Genomic DNA, 19005 nt, shown 5'->3' on the forward strand with positions numbered 1-19005 from the left:
ACACTGAAACCGCAGGTGCCTTTCCCTTCTCCTGTGCCATGGGAAATTGGGTTATTGTTTCAAAGCCCTTTTTGCCCGTGTCTGTTTCAGGTGGTTTGACTATTTACCCAAGTCCATGCACATTTTACTGCCCTGCCTGCCTCTGCAGCGAAGGAGCAAGTCCATGTCAATGACACGCTACTGACAAAGACTTTTCTCCTTGGAGCAGCCCAGTCTCTTGAGCAGGCATGTCCTTTGGTCTCATAAAAAAAATACAGAGAAAAGACTGATTTAAATGCAGCAGCAAGCAGGTGTCAGGGAAAGTTGCTCACGAAAGCCACGTGCCTTTTCCGAACAGCCTTGGGTGAAGACGGTCGCTTGTCTTGAAGCTGTTTGATTTCAATTTCATTTTTACATCTGTATGAATTTTAATTGCTGTAGCTTGAAATACATCTATTCTGATTCCAGGTTACACATTGTGTCTGGTGAAAAATGGGGACGGTAACTTCCCAGGGAACAGCCAGTGTTTCAGACCAACTGCTCTGCTGAAGCCTTGGCTGCCAGCTGTATTTCAGAGCTGCACTGTTGCTTTTTATAAGCCATGGAATACAGTTTGTAAGAGCAATCATCATCCCAAATTGGTCATTACCAAAGTTAATGACCTGTTTATTAGAACATCAACCTTGGCTTTGCCTCATGCTGTTAATTAACAAATCTGTCATTAACTGCTGGTAGCCATGAAGTTGTGCATGTGTGTGTTGCGGGGGAAGAGGATGGGGATGCTTCACTAGCTGTGGCACATTTAAGGTGGTATCACTGCAAGTTCACATTCCTACATGGTTCTTGCGCCCTGCGTTATTCCACTATGGTTGTTTGTGAATTTGGTAGATCCCTTTTGGGACCTGCTTTGTTCTCTGGTTTAAACAGATTCTGCACCACTTTCTGCAGGTTCTCATGTACTCCCTAGTCTCCATATACTGAGCTCAGTGAATGGCAGCACTGAACCGAGTTTATCCTCATCTTAGGATCTTGCCACCTTTGCTCATATCCCTCTGAGCTTTCTCTTCTCCATGCTGAAGAAGTCCAGGGTTTTCGTTCCTCTGGCTAAAATCTTGCTCCAGTCCTGCTCCATCCCACTTACACCCTCATTGTCCTTACTTCGCGCCTCTCTGTTGCTTGTTCCTGCTCTTCCCTGGCAGCGACTGGGCTCTGCATGTGCCATTTCTACCCTCACTATTGAAATTGCTCCTCCTGAACCCAACCCAAACCCGATCCCTAATCTGCGTTCAGGGCCAGGGAGGAGGAATGGAGGAACCTGGGGGTGGGGGGTGGGGGGTGGGATGAGTGCATCCAGAGTGCAAATGAGCCTTGGTGGTTGTCCCTGATATACAGGTGTGGATGGCAGTGCCTCTTCCCCATACACAGTAGGCTTTCATGGAGCACGTCTCAGTAGTACACTCCTGAGAAGGATCAAAGGGTTTTGGTATTTTCTGGGTGTGATTTGTACTCAGCGTGTATTGGGAAGTGCGCTCGGAGGGGTGAAGGGCGAACCTCAGAACAAAGAAATTGTTTATGATCAAATCATCTCCCTGCAACAAATTGTCTGCTTTGTAGGAGGTGCCCATAACTAATTAGCTATTTGTTATTTTCAAGAAAAACGTGATCTATAATAGTGAGGTCTGGCATAACATCTGTCTCCTTAGATAGGGTTTTGAAAACCATAATTCAGGTGAGAATTACAGGTTTTATCTGCCTCTGTTGGGGATAAATGTATTTTGCCACTCCTCTCAGCCTCTAGTGCTAATTACGCTGTCATAAAATGCCCTGGATTGATGAGGTTTCAAAACACCCACACCCATTTTGAGCCCTTCCTTGGCTCTGCAGCAAGCTGTTCCTCCTCTGAGTGATCCTTGTTTGCACCACCAGGTATGTGGAGGCACCAGCCAGGAGCAATCTAACCATCAAGAGGCCCTTTGGGTCATGCTTGACACGAGTGGATAGAAGAACGAAACCATTCAAAGGCGTTGACAGTCCAGGGGCAATGTTTGGTGAGGTGAGTGAGCTGGTCTCATAAAACCATGTGCCCAACAGAGAGGTCATCACCCTCTTCCCTCTGTCCACCCCAGCTCCCCACCCATCCTGGCGCTGATTGCACCCTCCACTGATCCACCACACTGACCCACCACAAAAATAGCTGTATTTTCCACTGTTGTTTTTTGCACAAAGATACTAAATGGCATCGATTGACTGAGGGCATCTAGCAGATGACTGCTCTGGGTGGAAGGGGGGGTGGTGGTGGTGGTGGGTAGTTGCCAGGGTGGCTCGAGCCTTTGGGTGACCCTACCTTGTCCCCCACGAAGGCATTTTGTGCATTAGCAGCAGCCTGTAGCAAATAACAAAGGACTCCCTGAAAAAAATAATGAACTCAGAAAAAGTAGCTTCTTGGGCAGCTGCCCAATTCTAAACCTGTGAGGGATCTGACTCTTAACAAGGCCATTTGCGTACCTCGGACTCAGCTTTCTGTAAGCAGCAAGGCGGTTTGGTGTCTAGATCCCTCTGCATTCATACGAAAATGGAGTGCTCCTGAGTACAATTAAGAATCCCCACCTCAGAGCTCTGCTGGCTGAGGGTAGATGGCCTTTCCAAGGTCAGAGGGAAAGGCAGGAGATAAACTTTCCCCAGTGCTGCTCTGAGCAGGGCATCCCACCTGTCTGGAGGAGATGAAGGGAGGTGACACCGAGGTTACCACACAGGTTGCTGCTATTTACAGACTCTGCCTGTAAGGTTTGTCAGCATTTGGAGCATAACATTTTCTACCGAGAACCACTGAGCAGTCATTTTCCTTCATTAGGTCTTTTCACCTTGCGCTGGATTAGCCAGGAGTTAAACTGTTTGCTCCCTCACACCAATTCTCCCCCCAGGACCTGCAGACTTTCCTTTTCTTCTTTTTTTTTTTCTTGGGGTTTGGACTGTTTTAAAATACTTTGTCTATATTTGATCAGTGAACAAGGAAGGGAGAAGAGGAATGGCCTGCTGAGCCCAGGGTGTTTCTTCCTACATGGAATGATGCAAGGCACAATAAAATGTCAAGTTTAAGAGTCACGCAGGCGAAACCTTGATCCCAGAGCTCACTCAGGTGGCAAAAGATAGGCCCTTTGCTCTCCATCAACTCATGCCTCAGTCTCAGCTCATGTCTAAAAAAGCAAAATAAATGCGACATTTCAGAGCAGGTGCTTCAAAGCTATTTTTACCTTTGAAATGTACCACTGAAAAAAACATCTTTAAAATAAAAACAACAAAGCGCAAAATACTCTATTCACCAAATCATCAAGGAAGAAACATTGTGAAAAACTCCAATTTTGGAAGGCAAGACCAGTTCTAGGGTAAAAAAAATAAAATCCATTTTTTTGGGGGTGATATTGGGCAGCAGTTGTCTTTGTGGGTGTGAAGTCAGGGGTACTTTGTAGGCTTCTGGCTGCTCTGCCACCTAACAGAGCCATGGTCTCCTTGGTACTCTCGTGTGACACCTCATATGACTAGCTACATTAGAGAAGCCATCAAAACTTTTGCCATCACAGCTTTTGCTGGCTGCTGGAGCCTCCATATAAATGGGAGGAAAATAAATGGCGAATAAGCAAATGATTCTTCCGTTTGTGGCAAAAATCCTACCTTTCACATCTGGTGTCTGATGTGTTGATTATAATCAGGTTGCGTACTGAACTCGCTCAGAGCAAGAAGGGGGGCAGAACGAAGCTGGAAGCGTCGTGTTTTCAGTAAATCATTTCTTTAAAACAGCAGTCTCCTCACTAGCTAAAGACCTTCTCATCTTAAGTGCATCTGGCATTGTCAACAAATCCTGCGTCTTTTCACCTGATTGATCATGGACTTTAAAGAAGTGGTTATTTTCCTGATAAATGAGATATCATATGCATTCATCTATTGCAGAACTGCTGCAGACAATTAATCACTGCCATCAGCTCATTACGGCTCTTAAGGGTACGTGTGAATATTCTCCATGTTAACAAAAACTCCAGGTGAAGGTTAATAGTACTTTTGAGATCAAAGTGACATTGCGGAGCAGGTCGGCCACTGGCTTTTGGATTCGGTACCTGCATCGCTGGATTTCTTGTGAGATCCCATACTGACGGGCCAGGCATTACCCACCCAGCGGGATGTCAAGCAGTTGTCACTCTGCTAGATACCACCCACGTGTTCGCATGGTTTTCTCCCAAAGGGTTGGCTTTAAAATCAACAGCGTAAGATCAGCTCTGGCTTGCTGAGCTGTTGGTGAAGATTACGAAGAAATTTTCTCTCTAGCACAGGACCCCATTGGGTAAGCTGAAATCTCTCACCTGCATGTGTGCAGCTCCCTGGGAAGTCACGGACCTCACACCTCACTAACTTGTGCCATTCATCTTGATATATTACCTCCTACTGAATTTCTCTCTTTCAAAGCCTTTGGGGGAAAAAAAAGCAGGTAAGTGGTGAAAGATTTGTTTTCTTTACCCACGCAGTTCACTTATTGGTTAGTGCAAGTGTCTGAAGGGTGTCTTGAGTCAGGTTAGGCTTCTGTTCACGCAGAAAACCAGGAGAAACAGACAAATATGTTTACAAAGAGAATTTTTCATAACCAACTTAAAAGTTTTAAGAGGCTTTGCTTGCAGGGTCCGTTCAAGATGTGATAGTAATAAATGCAATAGAAAAAGAAGCAGCGACATAAAACATTCAGGAAAGTGTTCTAGGAGGATCGCTTTCAAAAAAGGACTTGTTTTCCCTGTTTCCCTGGATGTGTGAGTAGGAGCAGCCCAGTGTGTGTGGACAGCAGGACTCTCTGGAGGGTAAAAGTTTTGGAGGTGAAGTAGATTTTTAGAATTGTACTCCCAAGTTGTAACAATGATCAAAACCATCACATGTTGAAGACAGAGTGCTCAAGTTTTTGGTTTCAGGTTGTCTCAGCAGAAGGAACAAAAATGTTCCAGGCTGGGGGAAAAAAGTCATTATCCCCCCAGTCTTTTCAGCAGAGACTTTGTTGAAATGTGTGGTTTTAGGAATAGGCAAGGTGAGTGATGGAAGAGGGCAGAAGATTACGGGAATAGCAAGGTGGTGACATCGGAACAAGCAGGACATTTGGGATAACTTCTCGTTTAAATTACCAGACAAATTCTCTCCTCCTGGTTGTCTCTGTCAATGCTGATAACCCTTCTGCTGGTGAGATACAGGAGAGCTCTGCCAGGGACTTCCAGTTGTAGCTGCTCCTCAGGAGAGCCCAGTGCAGGCAGCTTAGGCCTCGACCAAGTGAAGGTCCTTAATTTGACAGTAGTGAATAATCACATCTTCAAACAAGAGCACTTTGCTTAAGTCTACCCTGCGAGATGGTCTTAAAGTGCTGAATGTCCTTTCTTTGACCTTGTTAAAAAATTCAGACCCGTATATTGTCACCGAGAGCCTGTTCATGGAGCAGAGAGGGCACCTGGAAACCATGAGGGAACAAATAAGATTTTGGCATCGCTGCGGACAAAGCCAGAGGAGCACTGCTCAGCGCTAAGAGGAAGGAGAAGAAAGGTAGTCAGCTCTGCTGGCCGATGATGTGCTAAAAGCCCCGAAGACTCGGATTTGTCTGAAGGCTGCTGAAGAATATGAACCCGTACACTTGAAAGGAGCTGCCTTTCACACACAAAACAAAACCCAGCCAGCCCTGTGAAAGGAAGGAATAAAAGCAGCTGGATGTGTTCTGGCGGTGAAATTAAAAAGCAGACAAGTGTAGAAGCCAGTAAGCAAACTGTGCAAGTCAGAAAGATGATGTTCTCCGTGTTCTTTTAATAGTTTATTACTTAGCAGATTACACAATATTTGACACTGATGCTTGAAAAGCCTCCTGCCGTTTAACAGTGCTCTGCAATAAAACGCTATAATCTGGTAGAGCACCACACCGCCGCTATAACCCAGAATTTGTAGGGGAGTATTTCCCTTCCCTTCAGTCTGCCTGTCATTTTGTTTAAAGAAAGAGAAGAAACTGCAACTTCTCTCCACCCTCTCTTTCCTGATTACAATCCCCCGGCCCTGATTGCTGCTCCCTGAGAGCTTTCTTCCCGGCTGGGTGTTCCTCGCACTTAGCCTTCCCCGTGTCGCTCAGAGACTGCAGAGGGGATGGCAAGAACATGCAGAAAATTGCAGCAGAGGCACTAAGGCAGCGGTAGGCGGAGGGAAAGTTAATATTTTCTGCTGTCAGGGAGCGAAGCTGTGCTGCAGTAGTGGGTGAAGGGCCGTATGGGCAGGGGAAAGGCTCTTCTGTGTGGGATTAGGGGTCCAGCTGCAGGGGAAGCGGTGTACTTGGAACAACGGGTTGGAAAGCAGAGCCTTGGCGATGGGGTGAGTTGGCAAAAGGCATGCGGGGCAGCTCCAGGAAAAGTGTAAATGATGAACTTGCCAGGTAGAGGAGAAAGGTTGGATCTTAGACATGTTAGAGATCTTAGAGCCAGTAAAAGTCCAAGATCTGGACATGGCTTAGGCTGGAGAGAAGGCCACGTGAAAAAGTGAGGCTGAAACGAAGGTGGAAACTTCAGTGGCTTTTGCTAAACACATGACCTGGCACCCAAAGTGCAACCGTGGCAGCATGGATGCTTGGGCTCCGGTGCTCCAAGCAGCACGCTTGTTTTCCAGCACAGCAATGCTATAAGCAATCCCTGACAATGCATTTCTTTAATACTTCAATAGTTATACCAGTAGCTGTTGGAATTAATTATGATTAGTTTAATTATAGGTATAAACCAGGTCTTTTTCAAAGTGAATTATAGTTTCCTTCAATGGTATGTGGTGGTTAAGCGCTGGTAATTAAGGGTTTGAATGAGGGCTTGACAGTGCGTTTTCCCATAATTGAAATTCTACTGCAAAAACCATACTGCTTGCAATCCAGCACACAGCCATAAGCTTTCTCTGCTTTATTTATTTATTTATTTTATTTTTTAATTTAATTTTATTTTTTGGTGGCAATATAGATGTAAGGTCAGTTATCATGAAAGGCTGCTTTATATCAGCCTACTGCTGAATCTCTAAGGTGTCTGATCATTCATTAACGTGTTCATCTGGATAGTTCAGTGTTAATAAGGCACTTAGGGAGATGATGGTGCTGTGGATCCAAAACCCAAGTGTCGGTCCCATTAACATGGGAAGGGCAGAGGATTCACATTTAGCCCTAAGTCTGTGGCTGAAAATATTGAGGAAGCACTGATCTTTCACGTTTCTGGCTGAAGTGAACCTCTACTTCCACAGCTTCTGAGACCTCAGGTGCCAATAATGCGGTATCAGCTGCGTCTTCAGAGTACAAGTGGTGAGTCCTGGGTGCTGTTTTTTGGGGTGAGGGCTTCTGCCCAACCGGGCTGCTCTGCCACTTTGGCCTGGCCACATGATGGCTTTAATGAGCTATTAGCTATTTAATCCCATTAAAAAAAAAAAAAAAAAGTGCTGCAGTCAATCACTAGCACTCCCCGTGGTTTCCACTTGGAGAAATAATAATTTGTTGGAATGCTTTCAGAGTAAACAGAAATAATTTGTCCCACACCGCGGCAATTCGAAAGCACAAACCCATCTCGGGAATGTGATGGGGGAGTGCCAGGGGCTGGTGGTCACGGGCAGTGCCAGCTTCTGGGGAATACCTGTGCTTCTGGGGCTGGCTGTGGGTATGTGCATCCATCTGGATGGGCTTCTGTGGCTTTTAAATCCTATGGGATAATGAGCAGCCTAAGCCAGCTGTTTAAGGAGCCATTAGTTTGCTCAGCGTGAGGTTACCTACAAATTGCAGGTGTCTCCTGTTGCAGGCTTAAGGATAAACTTCCAAGCTAGGTTCAGGCTCTGTTTGCAGTAAAAGGAGCGTTTTGAGGGTTGTGACAGCAGCTGGGTATCAGTGGGAGCTTCAGGGGTTTGGTTTCCTCCCATTTCTGTGCAACAACTGGCTGAACACACCAGCAGCTCAGTAACCCACAAAACCAGGGGAGGTTTGTGCGCCCCACTCCTTTGGCTTGGTACCAGGCTGAGCAATCTGTTGTGTGAAAATACAAATACGCTCCCTGCTACGGGATGAAAGGACGCCGCTAGAAGTGGCTGCCAAGGAGGAGGGCTGCAGTTCAGCTCGGCACAGAGGTGGTGTCATCCAGGTAGGGACTGAAAGGTGGTGTGTGGTCGCAGGTGAGGCAGCAAATGCCGGTCCCTTCTCCGGTGTTCTCCAGGCTTTCCTCCCAGCCGCAGAGGGAAGCAAAGTTTTCACGTTGAATTTGCAGTCTTTTGTCAGGTTGTCACAACCTTAACATTATTTAAATGTAATTTTTTAGTCTATGAATTTGAATTATCCATGGATTCGATTCATTACCAACACATGCCTAGTAGCCAGTTTCTAAATTATGTTGCTGCTGACTTGAATTATTATAAATAAGACTGTGCCAAATGTCGATTGATTATTCAGGAGTAATCAATATAGAGAGAGAAAAGACAGCTTTGGTTGACTAACAGCAAAAGATTTTTATTCCACAGTCCTGGAATTTAGAGTAAGGCAGTAAGTCAGGCTGTACTCCAATCCCCCCAAAACAGATGCAAAAGAAAAGCAGTGCTGGCCTCCTTACAAATAAGAAGCAGCAAGCCTGTGGTGATCTCTCTGCCAGTGGGGGCACAAGCACAAATGTCCCTGGAAAAGTGTTGCAACTGGTAAATCTCCAGGTTTGCCTCTGACTTGTTCTTAGACTGGTCTAGAGGAGAGATTGTCCTTGCCACCTACACCCAAAAAACCTGGCCGTGAGCCTAGGAAGTAAAAGGATACACATGGGTGGAAAAGCCAAAGCCTTTGCTGCAAATCGGACGTGGTTGTGGCTGGAGGGACCCAAAGCCACGTGCAGCCTCCCCAGGCGGCGCCAGGCTTTGTCCTTTGGGTGACGGCAAAGCCCAGCTGTGGTTGCGCTGTGCTCCGTTGGAAGCTGTGACACGTGGTGGTGGCAAACCGAAAGGAGCTGCAAGAGCTGGAGAAACTTACTGGTGCTGGACAAAAACGGGTGACAAGTTTTGCTCGGGTGCTCACTCTTGCTCACTCTCCCCCTCCTTGCCATCCACTTTTGACCAGCGCCGGCATCGCTATGGCTGAGATTTAAACATCATGGTTGGAGAAGAAGATGTGAAAGAGAATGGGGGACCGTTAGCAAGACATCAACTGAATGGGGGAACAAAAGTCTGAGAAGTATGTCAGCATAATTCAAAGGAAGCTTTGCTGCCAGACTTTGCTCGTCTTTGCAAAAGGCTTCCTCCTCACCCACACAGTAGGCCACCCTCTTTCAACCTTCACAGCATGAAAATCTGAACCCCAAAGGGCAAGCAAGTAGGAATGTGTTTGGTGTAACTGGGAGGAAGGCTGCAGTAGTTGTCATGCCTTTTTCATGCAGTTGCCAGAGGGGTTGCATACCCATGTCCTAGGTGACACGTCGAGGTGAAGAGATGCATTTTCCAGTGCTGGAAGCAGAGATGGGGGCTTTCTGGTGGAGGATCGAGGCTCGGGAGCAGGTTTCACTCTGCTCCTGGAGGTACGTGGGGTTGTCTCCAGCACGGGCGTCTGTGGTGCTGGAGACAACCCAAACTCCCCAGAGGTAATCCCTCATGATCCCCAGCAATGCTCGAGGTTACGACCCAAATCAGGACAAATCAAGCAGCACTGTCCTGCTCCCTAATGGCTGTAGCTGTACTGAGCTCAAGGGGCTTCCTCGCTCCTAAAGCATGAGGAAAAGAGCAGCAGTCCTGCCCAAAGACATGGCCGTGTGTCTCCCGAGAGCTAAATCTGTAGGCTTATTTCTAACGAACAGATTAAAACACGATGAGTAGAAATTCATCCTTCGTGTAACTTCATGAATTTCATTTCAGTCACGGGGGGAAATCTGTTAGCACTGTGACAGATCTGCCGTGTTACCAGCTCTCAGTCTCACGGCATTTGCTGCTTTCCCGAAGGTCTGCTGGAGTCCTGCAGCTGCAGGGTTCCCTGTACTTGTACAGCACGCAAAGTAAGCAAATAAATGAAATACTCATTTCTAGATACTGTGGCTGCAAATGAAAGCTTAAAAAATGGAAATGAAAAGGGAAATTTAAGAGAAACCTTGATGAACTCTTAAAAAAAAAGATAATATTTTTTTATTTTTTAAAAAGCTTCCCTACTGGGGGAATGCTGGAGGTTTTTTAGATACTTAGGAGGACAACATGGAAATCACGGTCTGAAGAACCACTGCCAGTCCTGAGATTTTAACACCATATACATTGCCTGTCTTAAATCGTATCATTGCCTTGAAGTCACAGTTAAAAAGGTCAGTTTTGTGCTTTTTGGCTTGGGGGCTGGTTTGTAAGACTTCAGCCTGGGGCTACTTCAGGCTTCTCAGCCCAGTGCTGTGTGCAGGGGCTGTAAAATCGCAGTGTCAGGTGGAAGAGGTGCTGGGGCATCAGCTCTGTCTGCATGCCACCATGGCTTTCGGCTTTACCTCTGAGCACGAAATTGTGACTCAAGCAGTCCTGGGTGACTGGTGAGGTCTTTGTGCTGGTGGATTGGTGACTGGCGGTTTGGTTTCTTGCTGTGTTGCTGTTAACTAGGCACCTGGAGCATGGTAAATGGCCTTGGGGAAAGGCTGCCTGCTAAAAACTAACCTGTTTTTCTCTGGGTTACCTCCACATACAAAGTGCTTACATGGCAGGTGAATAGGATGTGCCTCCTACCTGCTGACAGGCTCCTCACGCTAGGCATCCAGATGCCACCAGGGTGACAAAATGTTCCAGACATGTCCCGTGTACATGTCCTTGTGCTGGAAAGGCCGCCCATATCAGAGCAGGTCAACCTCTGAAATACATGGGAATAGGGGTGCTCATCATCTAAGAGACTCATTTCTGTAGTGCTGTATATAGCTCCAGAAACTTCCTATGCACTAGTAGGTTATTAAAAAAACAAGAATTAATTGCTCGGCTCAAAGTGTGATGGAATAACTCAAAAGAACCAGGCTTTTAAACGTGACATAAATCAATGGGAGCCCTAAGTTGGGATTTTCAGCAAGCAAGAAACAATCGATGCACTTGGGATGTTTGTTTTCAAATAGCCCCGTTCTTTAGACCCTTACAGTAGTACCCATGGGAAAACTAATAGTTTGGACTTGCTGTTGTTTTTCTTTTAAAAAACTATGTGTTGTTTTTTTTTTTTAATCTTGCTCTTTCTCCCATGCTGTCACTGAAGGTCTGTGGTGTGGGTGTTTCCAGGATGACTACCTAGTGATTATTCTGTTTTGATGCTTTGGGTCACAGAGTGTAGGTTTGAAGCAGCAAATTGTTACCAAATTAACTCTGGCTCGCAGGGAAAAATGGCAGCTCTCTGTTCCTTGATTGCCAGTCCTGCAGCACGAGCGGTGATTTCATTTCAGATGGGTCAGCTGGCTGGGAACATGGTCCCGGAGGCTCCTGCAGCCATAAGGGATTCCCGGCCGCCACCCCAGCGCCCTACTGCTGGCAGTGCAGGTCTGCATTTCTGCAGCACGGCCCAGCAGAGCCTGAGGCAGCCTGGGGCATTGCTGAGGCTGGAGCTACGGTTACCAAACTCCGCAAGTGGTTGGTGAAATATAACTGTGTCAGGGAAATATAACTTTGAAATAAGTTCAAAGCATGGTTAGAAAACTTTTATGCATGCCTTTAAAATAAAAAAGAATGCATATGCATGTTTTGGAGAATCTTTGATATAGGTATGTGTATGCATACAACAGAGTTTGAATTAAATCATTTCGTCTGTATGAATATGTAAACGTCACTTTTTGCTAATAAATAACTTTTATTTTTGCTCTGACAAACAGATGCTCCAGCAGCAGAATACACACACTAATTCAGCACGCTCTGCTAGACTCACAGTGTGGTTTGTTTTCTGGGAAGCTCCATATGTAATGAGGCAACCCAGGGCACCAACCCGGCAGCAAACCTGGTGGAATAACCCCTGACAAACTGCCGACAAAGTGCAGGGACCTCCACTGAGAGGATCATTTTGAGGTGTATCTGGGTGCAGTTCGGCAGCACGAACCTCCTCTTGCACCTCGATGGCTGCTTGGGAAGGCTTGGGGTGACTGAGGCCTCTAAAGGCATCAGATCCCATCCCATATCTTACAGAGAGGCCACAAATACACTTCTCCTCTGCCTGCTCTGCTTTCCAGCTACAGCTTTTACCCTTCAAGGCATCTTGGTGTTGTAAGGGAGTGCTGTGTGTAAGCAAGGCTGGCAAGCCCCCATTTTCCCTGCATATGTGCAGCCTGGTTGAATGCTTCCTCCAGCAAGGAACTGAAGGTCTCCACTTCCAGGATGCTTTTCCCCCTTTGCCTCAACTTGTAGTGAATGTGGGGAGCACCGGCAATCAAAGTAGATGCCGTCTGCTTCGATCAGCCCAGGAAAATCCTATGTGCAAAGGATACAATTAAAAAACTCTGCTGTCCTGGCCGCTTGCTGGGCAGTAACAGTGGGGAATTTGCCACAGCATCCGTCCCGTGCAGTCTGCCGGTGTTTACAGGTCGTCATTACCCGTATCGGGAAGCTGGGCTGCCCGGCATTACAGCAATTTGTAAATGGCTTCATCGAGATGTCACCAGTGAACTAATTTATGGGAGCTGTAATTAGCGATGATGGGACTGCAGGTGGAAAGCAGTAAGTGGTGGCATTAGTTAGTGACTTCAGGAGGGATTTTGAGTGTCCAGCAGCCAGCTGCTGTCTGTAAGGGGAGAACGACAGCAAATGAGGGGGAAAAACACAAACAAATGTAGCACAGGCATACACACAACCCCCTGCCCTGAAAAAAAAAAAAAAAAAAAAAAAAGGAAACCCACAAAACTGGGAAGACAGATGGAAAACGAGGACCTTCTGAGCAACAGGTGACCTGATTTTAGGTTGCCGTTTTCTGAGCAGAGAGGAGTGACATCAGTTGCCCAAAGTGGCGTTCTGGGCTGCTTGTGGGATTTGGTTCATCGTGCCTGTTGTTGAGTAACAAGGTAAGTACCTGTGAGTTGGGCTGCTGCCCACGCATCGTGGGGCAGAAAAAAACAAAACGTGAACATAAAAGTAACTTTTTTGCAGCTCCAAAGTCTGAGAAGCACATCCACTGCCTCCCACCGCTGGGTTGGTCTGTTGGAATGTGATTCCTAAGCCAGCCCTGCAGTCGCAAGCTCGGTAATTTCCCTTTTCCTGCATGTTAATTCAGCAGTTTTTTTTTTTTTTCACAAAGTTCCCCGTTCCCTGGACTCATGTCATTAAGACAGAAATTGCTTTTTCTCTTCAATTAAAGAAATACCTTTTAAATAAAAATGGTAGGAAGAATGGAATGAAATGACTATGTCAGTCTTTTCAGGTTAATTAGGGGAAATTTCTGAGCTACCCCTGATGTTCAAAATCATATGAATGTGGGAAATTCTATTTCAGCACCTCTTTTGTCCTAATTGCAGAGGGAAAATAATTAAATATTTTTCAATTAAATATTGAAATGAAACTCTCTGATTCTTTAAATCGAATTTCATACTTAGTTTTCTTACACAAGTATGAAAAGCCACATCTTTGATCAGTTAAAAATGTAATCAGCATCTGCCTATAATGCAGCTTCACCACACAAGTCAAAGCAAGAAACCACATTTGTCTGCAGATTTTCCAGAGTAAAAGTCTTTTTCCTCGTATCTTTCAGAAATAGTTCAGTGATCTTAAGAGAAGTCCTCAGCCGGTCCTACTGTTGTTAGTACCTGTGATTCAAGGCTGGGTGTGGGCATCTAACGTTGCAAAAAGCCCCCAAACCTGATTTAAATCATGCTTAGCAAGGGGTTGATATATTTAATAACATGTTTACTGATAACAGGTCGCTACGTGTGGCTGTCCTTGTGGTCTACGAGCTGCAGTCTTAAAAATCAAGCAGTGCATGGAGCCACACAATGGAGCAAAGCCCGAAGCCCTTAGTGAAGAAGCAACACCGACCTCTTGCAAGAAGCCATCCTTGGAGGAAGGTGAGCAGGAGGGGGATTTGCGAACTGGCCTTGCTGTGTCTGCTTCCTGTCAGAGAGCGAGAGCGAGCACAGCACAGGCGTAATCGGTTTAGTATTCCCCTTGGGTTGTTATAAACAAAATCGATACGTACTAATGACTGCAGCAATAAATTTTGTCATACTTCATACGGTAACGCTCCGCACTTCCCCAGTTGTTGGCTTGATAGAGAGTAATAGAGTTTACCCTTTTAAAGTTGTAAATTACTATGAAAATGTTGAGCCTCATGGTAAAATACATTCGTGGATGATTTTAAGCTTGGGAAATATTGGTAATACTTTCGCTAAGCATACTATTAAAATAAATAAATAGTATTTATTGCTTGGTTTCCCAGCTATAGCTGGGCGAAGAAACGTAGCGAGCATGTTTATCATGCTACTTGTGGTTTCATAATATTTATCTAAAATTGATTCTCAAAGAAGCTGTCTGAGAAGCTTATTTTTTCACATATCTGTTCACAAACAATCTTCCTCCAGAATAGATTTCTAGTGAGTAAAATCTTGATTTTTAGTGCTGGTTAGTTTAGGAGCTCCTCTTCTGTTCAGAGATTTCCTTTTACATTTTTTTTTTTGTTTTAGTTTGCTGGGAGATAAACATTTTGAAGGTGGATTAAGTGTTTCAGTTAGCCCCAAATAAAACATTTGAGACTTTTTGGTCATACTGTATTCCAAACTTGAACGTTCACCACTTCCGTCTGAATTGAAATGAAATGCTGGAATTACAGGAGTCTCCCAAAATGTGGAAATACACATTTTTCTACATCTTTGCTTCCCAGTCTTTTTCTCTCTTAAACTTTGGAGCCCACAAGGAGACAGAAAATGCAGGTGGTTTCAATTATACCCTTGTTATTACAGTCCATCCACTTGAGATAACCCCCTGAGGAGCCAGTTTTGGGTAGCTCTTCATTCTCTTGCAATCGTTTGCAGAAATTTCCCTAAGCTGTGCATACTGTGGGTCATCTAAAGGGGCTCTCAGGCCACAGGTGTGTAAAATGGCTCCAGAAAGGCTCTTGGTAATGCATGGGAGAAAGAAAGAAAGTTGTGAAACTCGGCCCTTTTGCTCCTCATACAGCCTGGAGAGAGTTGTCCACGTGTAAGTAATGTGGGCTTCCTGTGCCTGAGAGCAAAGGAGATCCGCTCCCCAGGTCTGCTTCTCTGCAATAATAATTTCCCATTGATCTGGAAGTAAAGCAAGCTGCCAGAAGCCACGGTCTGAGTGTGTATTATAGCTGGGAATAAATCAAACCTGTCATGGTATTGGCAAAGATCAAACCTGCCCTGCTGACTTGAGTTCTGTGCAGTATGGCAGCACAGCATTTGGTCAAGGAAGGCAAAACCAAGCACAGATTAATTTTTTGGCAGCTGCTTCATTGTATAGGGAAGGGGGAAGTCCTGACTTGTTGCTCTGCTTCCTGGCCAGCCCCGTGCTGGAGTTTGGCTCTGCAAAGCCAGACCTGTGCTACCTGACCGCTGCTGGTTTGCTGTTGCAGAGGGGTCCTTTCTGCTCTTCCTCCCCGTACATGATAAAAGGAGAGATCCATCTGGCACCTCACACCACTCTGCTGGTGTCCCACACAGCGAGGACCTCTGTGGTGCTCAGTGGTGGAGCCTTTTGGATTTGAGTCCGGCTCGTCCTCAAGGTGAGCAGTGACGAGGCTGCAGCAGAGTGGAGCCAGCAGCATCGTACCGAGCAGGTACTGTCAGCACTGCCAGCAGCCGAAGGGTGATGTTTGGGTTGTAGTACGTTGCTGTGAGTTTTTCAAGTTAGGTTCACTGGTATGGAGAAGACTAAATAGACACATGAGTTTAAAGCCATTTTGTCTTGTCTTGACTCTGAAATAATTCATAACTTAGGGGTTGTGCTCTGGGTATGCAGAAGAGAAGCAGTTGCCTGTACCACCCCTTCTGCCCTCCTCCTGCTCCTCATTTCTTTGTTGTGCTCTACACGTGGGACTGCTGGAGAGGAGCTGCTGCTCCTAGTCTGTTTCCAGCTACTAGCTGGTGGCACTTACGAGAAGGCATTGTTTTTTTTCCCCTTCCCTCTCTGCATCACTATGTCAGACAGCAGGTCCCACATCAGATGCATGCCCTGTGCTGAGGGCTGCACTGCAATGAGAAGTGTCTGCAAATGAGCTGAGGTGTACCAGTAATGATAGGCTAGGTCTTTTCTTTGAACTAGAGCTGTAGGTCTGTTGTTTATTTTCTGGGGGTGGGAGGATTGTCGTGCAGCAATGTATGCCATGTAACACACATGTAATGCATGCTGATACCTTGGCATTGCTGTGTCCGTGCCCATTAGCTGGGCTTTGCTGTGCCACACACGAATGCAAAAGCCTTGAGTGTAGCAAGACGGTGACTTTTCACTGCTGTCTACCGGCAAGTAGTTGCTTTTCACGTGAGCTGAGGCTTGGGCATATGTGGAGAGTCGAATGCTGCTCAGTGTGGTGGCAGGGAAACATCCCTTATGGGATCAGGCTGACTGTCCTGGTCAGACTGGCACAGCCAGGGTGCTTGGGCAGAGCATGATGATCCTTTGTGTTTGCTGGTCAGCAGCTGAGGGATTTCTAGAGCCACAGGTAATGCTCCTGTCTTTCCTAATCCGGGAAGGATTTTTCTCCCATTAATTTCTCGAATTCCCACAAAGGTTTTGACATCCGTAGCATCCTGTAGCTCAGCCATGCATCTCATGAAGAAGCACCTCTTTTGGTCTCTTCTTGAACTTAGTGCTTTTTGGCGTCATTTGGTGGCCTTGAGTTTTTGCATTTGAAATTGATGATCTGTCATTCCCTACACTCTTTCTTCTCCATGCAGCTCACAATTTTATAGATCTCTACTGTACCGTACTTTCCAGACTGAAGCCCTTTTCTGTTTAAATCTCTCTACACAGAAGCCGTTTTACTTCTCTAATTATTCTTGCTGCTGTTTATACCTTCTCCAGCTCTGCTTTAATTTTTTGGCATGTAAGACCAGCTCTGCTTGTGTTATTCAAGGCACCACAGATTTGTATGGTAATACCAGGATGTTTGCTGTTATTTTCTCCAGTGCTGTCCAGCAGGGAGGACTGTGGGATTAAATAAAATGGTGCTTCTGCTCATCCCTATTTCTTTCCCATCCAAATTTGCCTAACAGCTGCAGGGTGTCACTGGGCTGGCCCTACCCCTAGGCTGCTGTTTCAGTGTCCCCTGCTCCAAGGTATGTTTTCTTGTCTCAGCGTCCAGATGTTTTGGGGTACCCAGCCATGGGGCAGACTTGTCAGCGAGCCCAGCAGATTTCTTGACATCGTGCTTTGGGATCAGCAAAAACATTCTGCAACTTTTCACGTGGAAGGAGCCATTTCCTACTACACCAGTGGACTGAGTGGAGAAACGAGGTGGTAACTGTGAGTGCAGCTGTACAAGTGTATAAGACTTGTGGTTTGTCCTGCCACTGTTTGTCCCTGCTGCAAGGACCGGAGCAGCGCTTCCCCAAACTCACTGCCCTGCAGTTGCATCGAAGAAAAAAAAGCAAATTCATTTTCCATCAACAGTTTCCTCAATGTAAAGGCAAGTTCCCATCTTCCACCCTGCTTTGTCAGCTAAAAATGTCCTCTGCTGGTCCTGTGTCAGTGCTGCTACACCTCATGCTGAGCAGCTGCACCGAGAAGAGACACGATCAGGCAGCACATTGCATTTCTAGTTTGTCAACTGTCTCAAGGCTGCCTGCAAAAATTAGTGTAATATCATAACTTGCCTGTATATGTGTATGGCATTACATCCCACAAAACAATAAATTGCATTTGCGTTAGGATATGAAGCTGCTAGCAATGCCTATGTTAATTTTCCACGGCTTATTAAGAAAATCATAACAATGCGTGCTATTTATGCAGGATGTATTCAGAGATTTATCTCCTTAGTAATGTATTAAATTAGAATGGTGACATTAGAGACATAGATTAATGTATTAGCATTTCTCCTGTAGCTTAGAGTCAGGATTATATCACAAAAGGAATTAGTTTTGTGGTCTCTTCATAGATCCATTTTCAGTGCTGTCCTTCACCAGCTCATTGTCAATCACAGTCACCCGGATAGATTCATGCCTGTGTCACTTTCCTTCTTCTTACGCTCTTCTCTATAAAAAATGAGATACTGGGAATTTGAATGCAGGGTCTGAAAAAGTAACTCGTTCTACTATTTTAGGCTTTGTTTCAAGGAGTTGCATTGGCAACAGTTCATGTTCCTTCCACATCTTCCATGGTAATTTGACAGTGAAACTGTAGGATATTGCAGAGGCCACATCCTCCAACTATGACTGGTTCACTGAATGCATGTGGGAGGAAAAGCCTTAGTTTTGGAATGAAGATTGGAGCAACTGACTCATATTTGAATGCTTACATTACCTGGGATATCAGCAATTCAGTAAATGAAGTGAACTTTCAAAGGGTGTCTGCTGGCGTAAAATGAAGCTGGGAGGAACTTGCCTCGTGTACCTTTTGGACTAGTCAAAAGTGACTTTGCAATGTAAATAACTTGAGGTTTATTTTTATTTTTTTGATTTGTTGGTAGAAAACCCAGAGACGTTTCCCACAGCATCGGTCCCAATTCATTTTGCGGTTTTGATGTTAGGAATAAGGTGCTGGAAGCTTTTGGGATTGCTCCGTGTGGGTCCCGTTTCTGGGTGGAAGTTTCGGTCTGCCTTGACGTGCCGGGGCTGCAGGGGAAATTCAGTCCTCCTGTGAGCCCTCTCCAGTCCCCCTCTGAGAACAGGTAGCAGCCTCCAAAAATTAGTCAGAGATCAGAGAAACCTCTACAGCTGTGGTTCACTTGGTTGAGTACAAATTTTTCGTACTTTCAGATTTTTTTTGCCATTTCAGCCTCCTTTTTTTTTCTTTTTTTCTTCTTCACATAATAAAATGCTGCCAGTGTGAAAGGATCTGATGGGAGTAAGGAGATGAATGATTTGCCTTTAAAGCTCTGTGGCATTTTTTTTTCCTATTCTG

At 45.6% G+C, this 19005-nt stretch overlaps 1 long non-coding RNA gene across 2 annotated transcripts in view; it reads left to right on the plus strand.

Moving 5' to 3' along the window:
• LOC136790741 (uncharacterized) overlaps positions 1 to 17473 on the plus strand; it is a 34820-nt gene extending 17347 nt beyond the window's left edge. Inside the window, exons 5-7 of one of the 2 annotated variants that reach the window (XR_010831237.1) lie at positions 1906 to 2032; positions 13850 to 13994; positions 17242 to 17473. This is a non-coding gene — a long non-coding RNA (uncharacterized lncRNA). Of the gene's footprint in view, positions 1 to 1905; positions 2033 to 13849; positions 13995 to 15520; positions 15951 to 17241 lie in introns of those variants that run through there. The other variant, XR_010831238.1, reaches the window with a different exon arrangement.
• Positions 17474 to 19005: the final 1532 nt, after the last annotated feature.

The sequence above is a fragment of the Anser cygnoides genome, chromosome 4 (assembly GCF_040182565.1).
Source record: "Anser cygnoides isolate HZ-2024a breed goose chromosome 4, Taihu_goose_T2T_genome, whole genome shotgun sequence".
Taxonomy (NCBI): domain Eukaryota; kingdom Metazoa; phylum Chordata; class Aves; order Anseriformes; family Anatidae; genus Anser; species Anser cygnoides.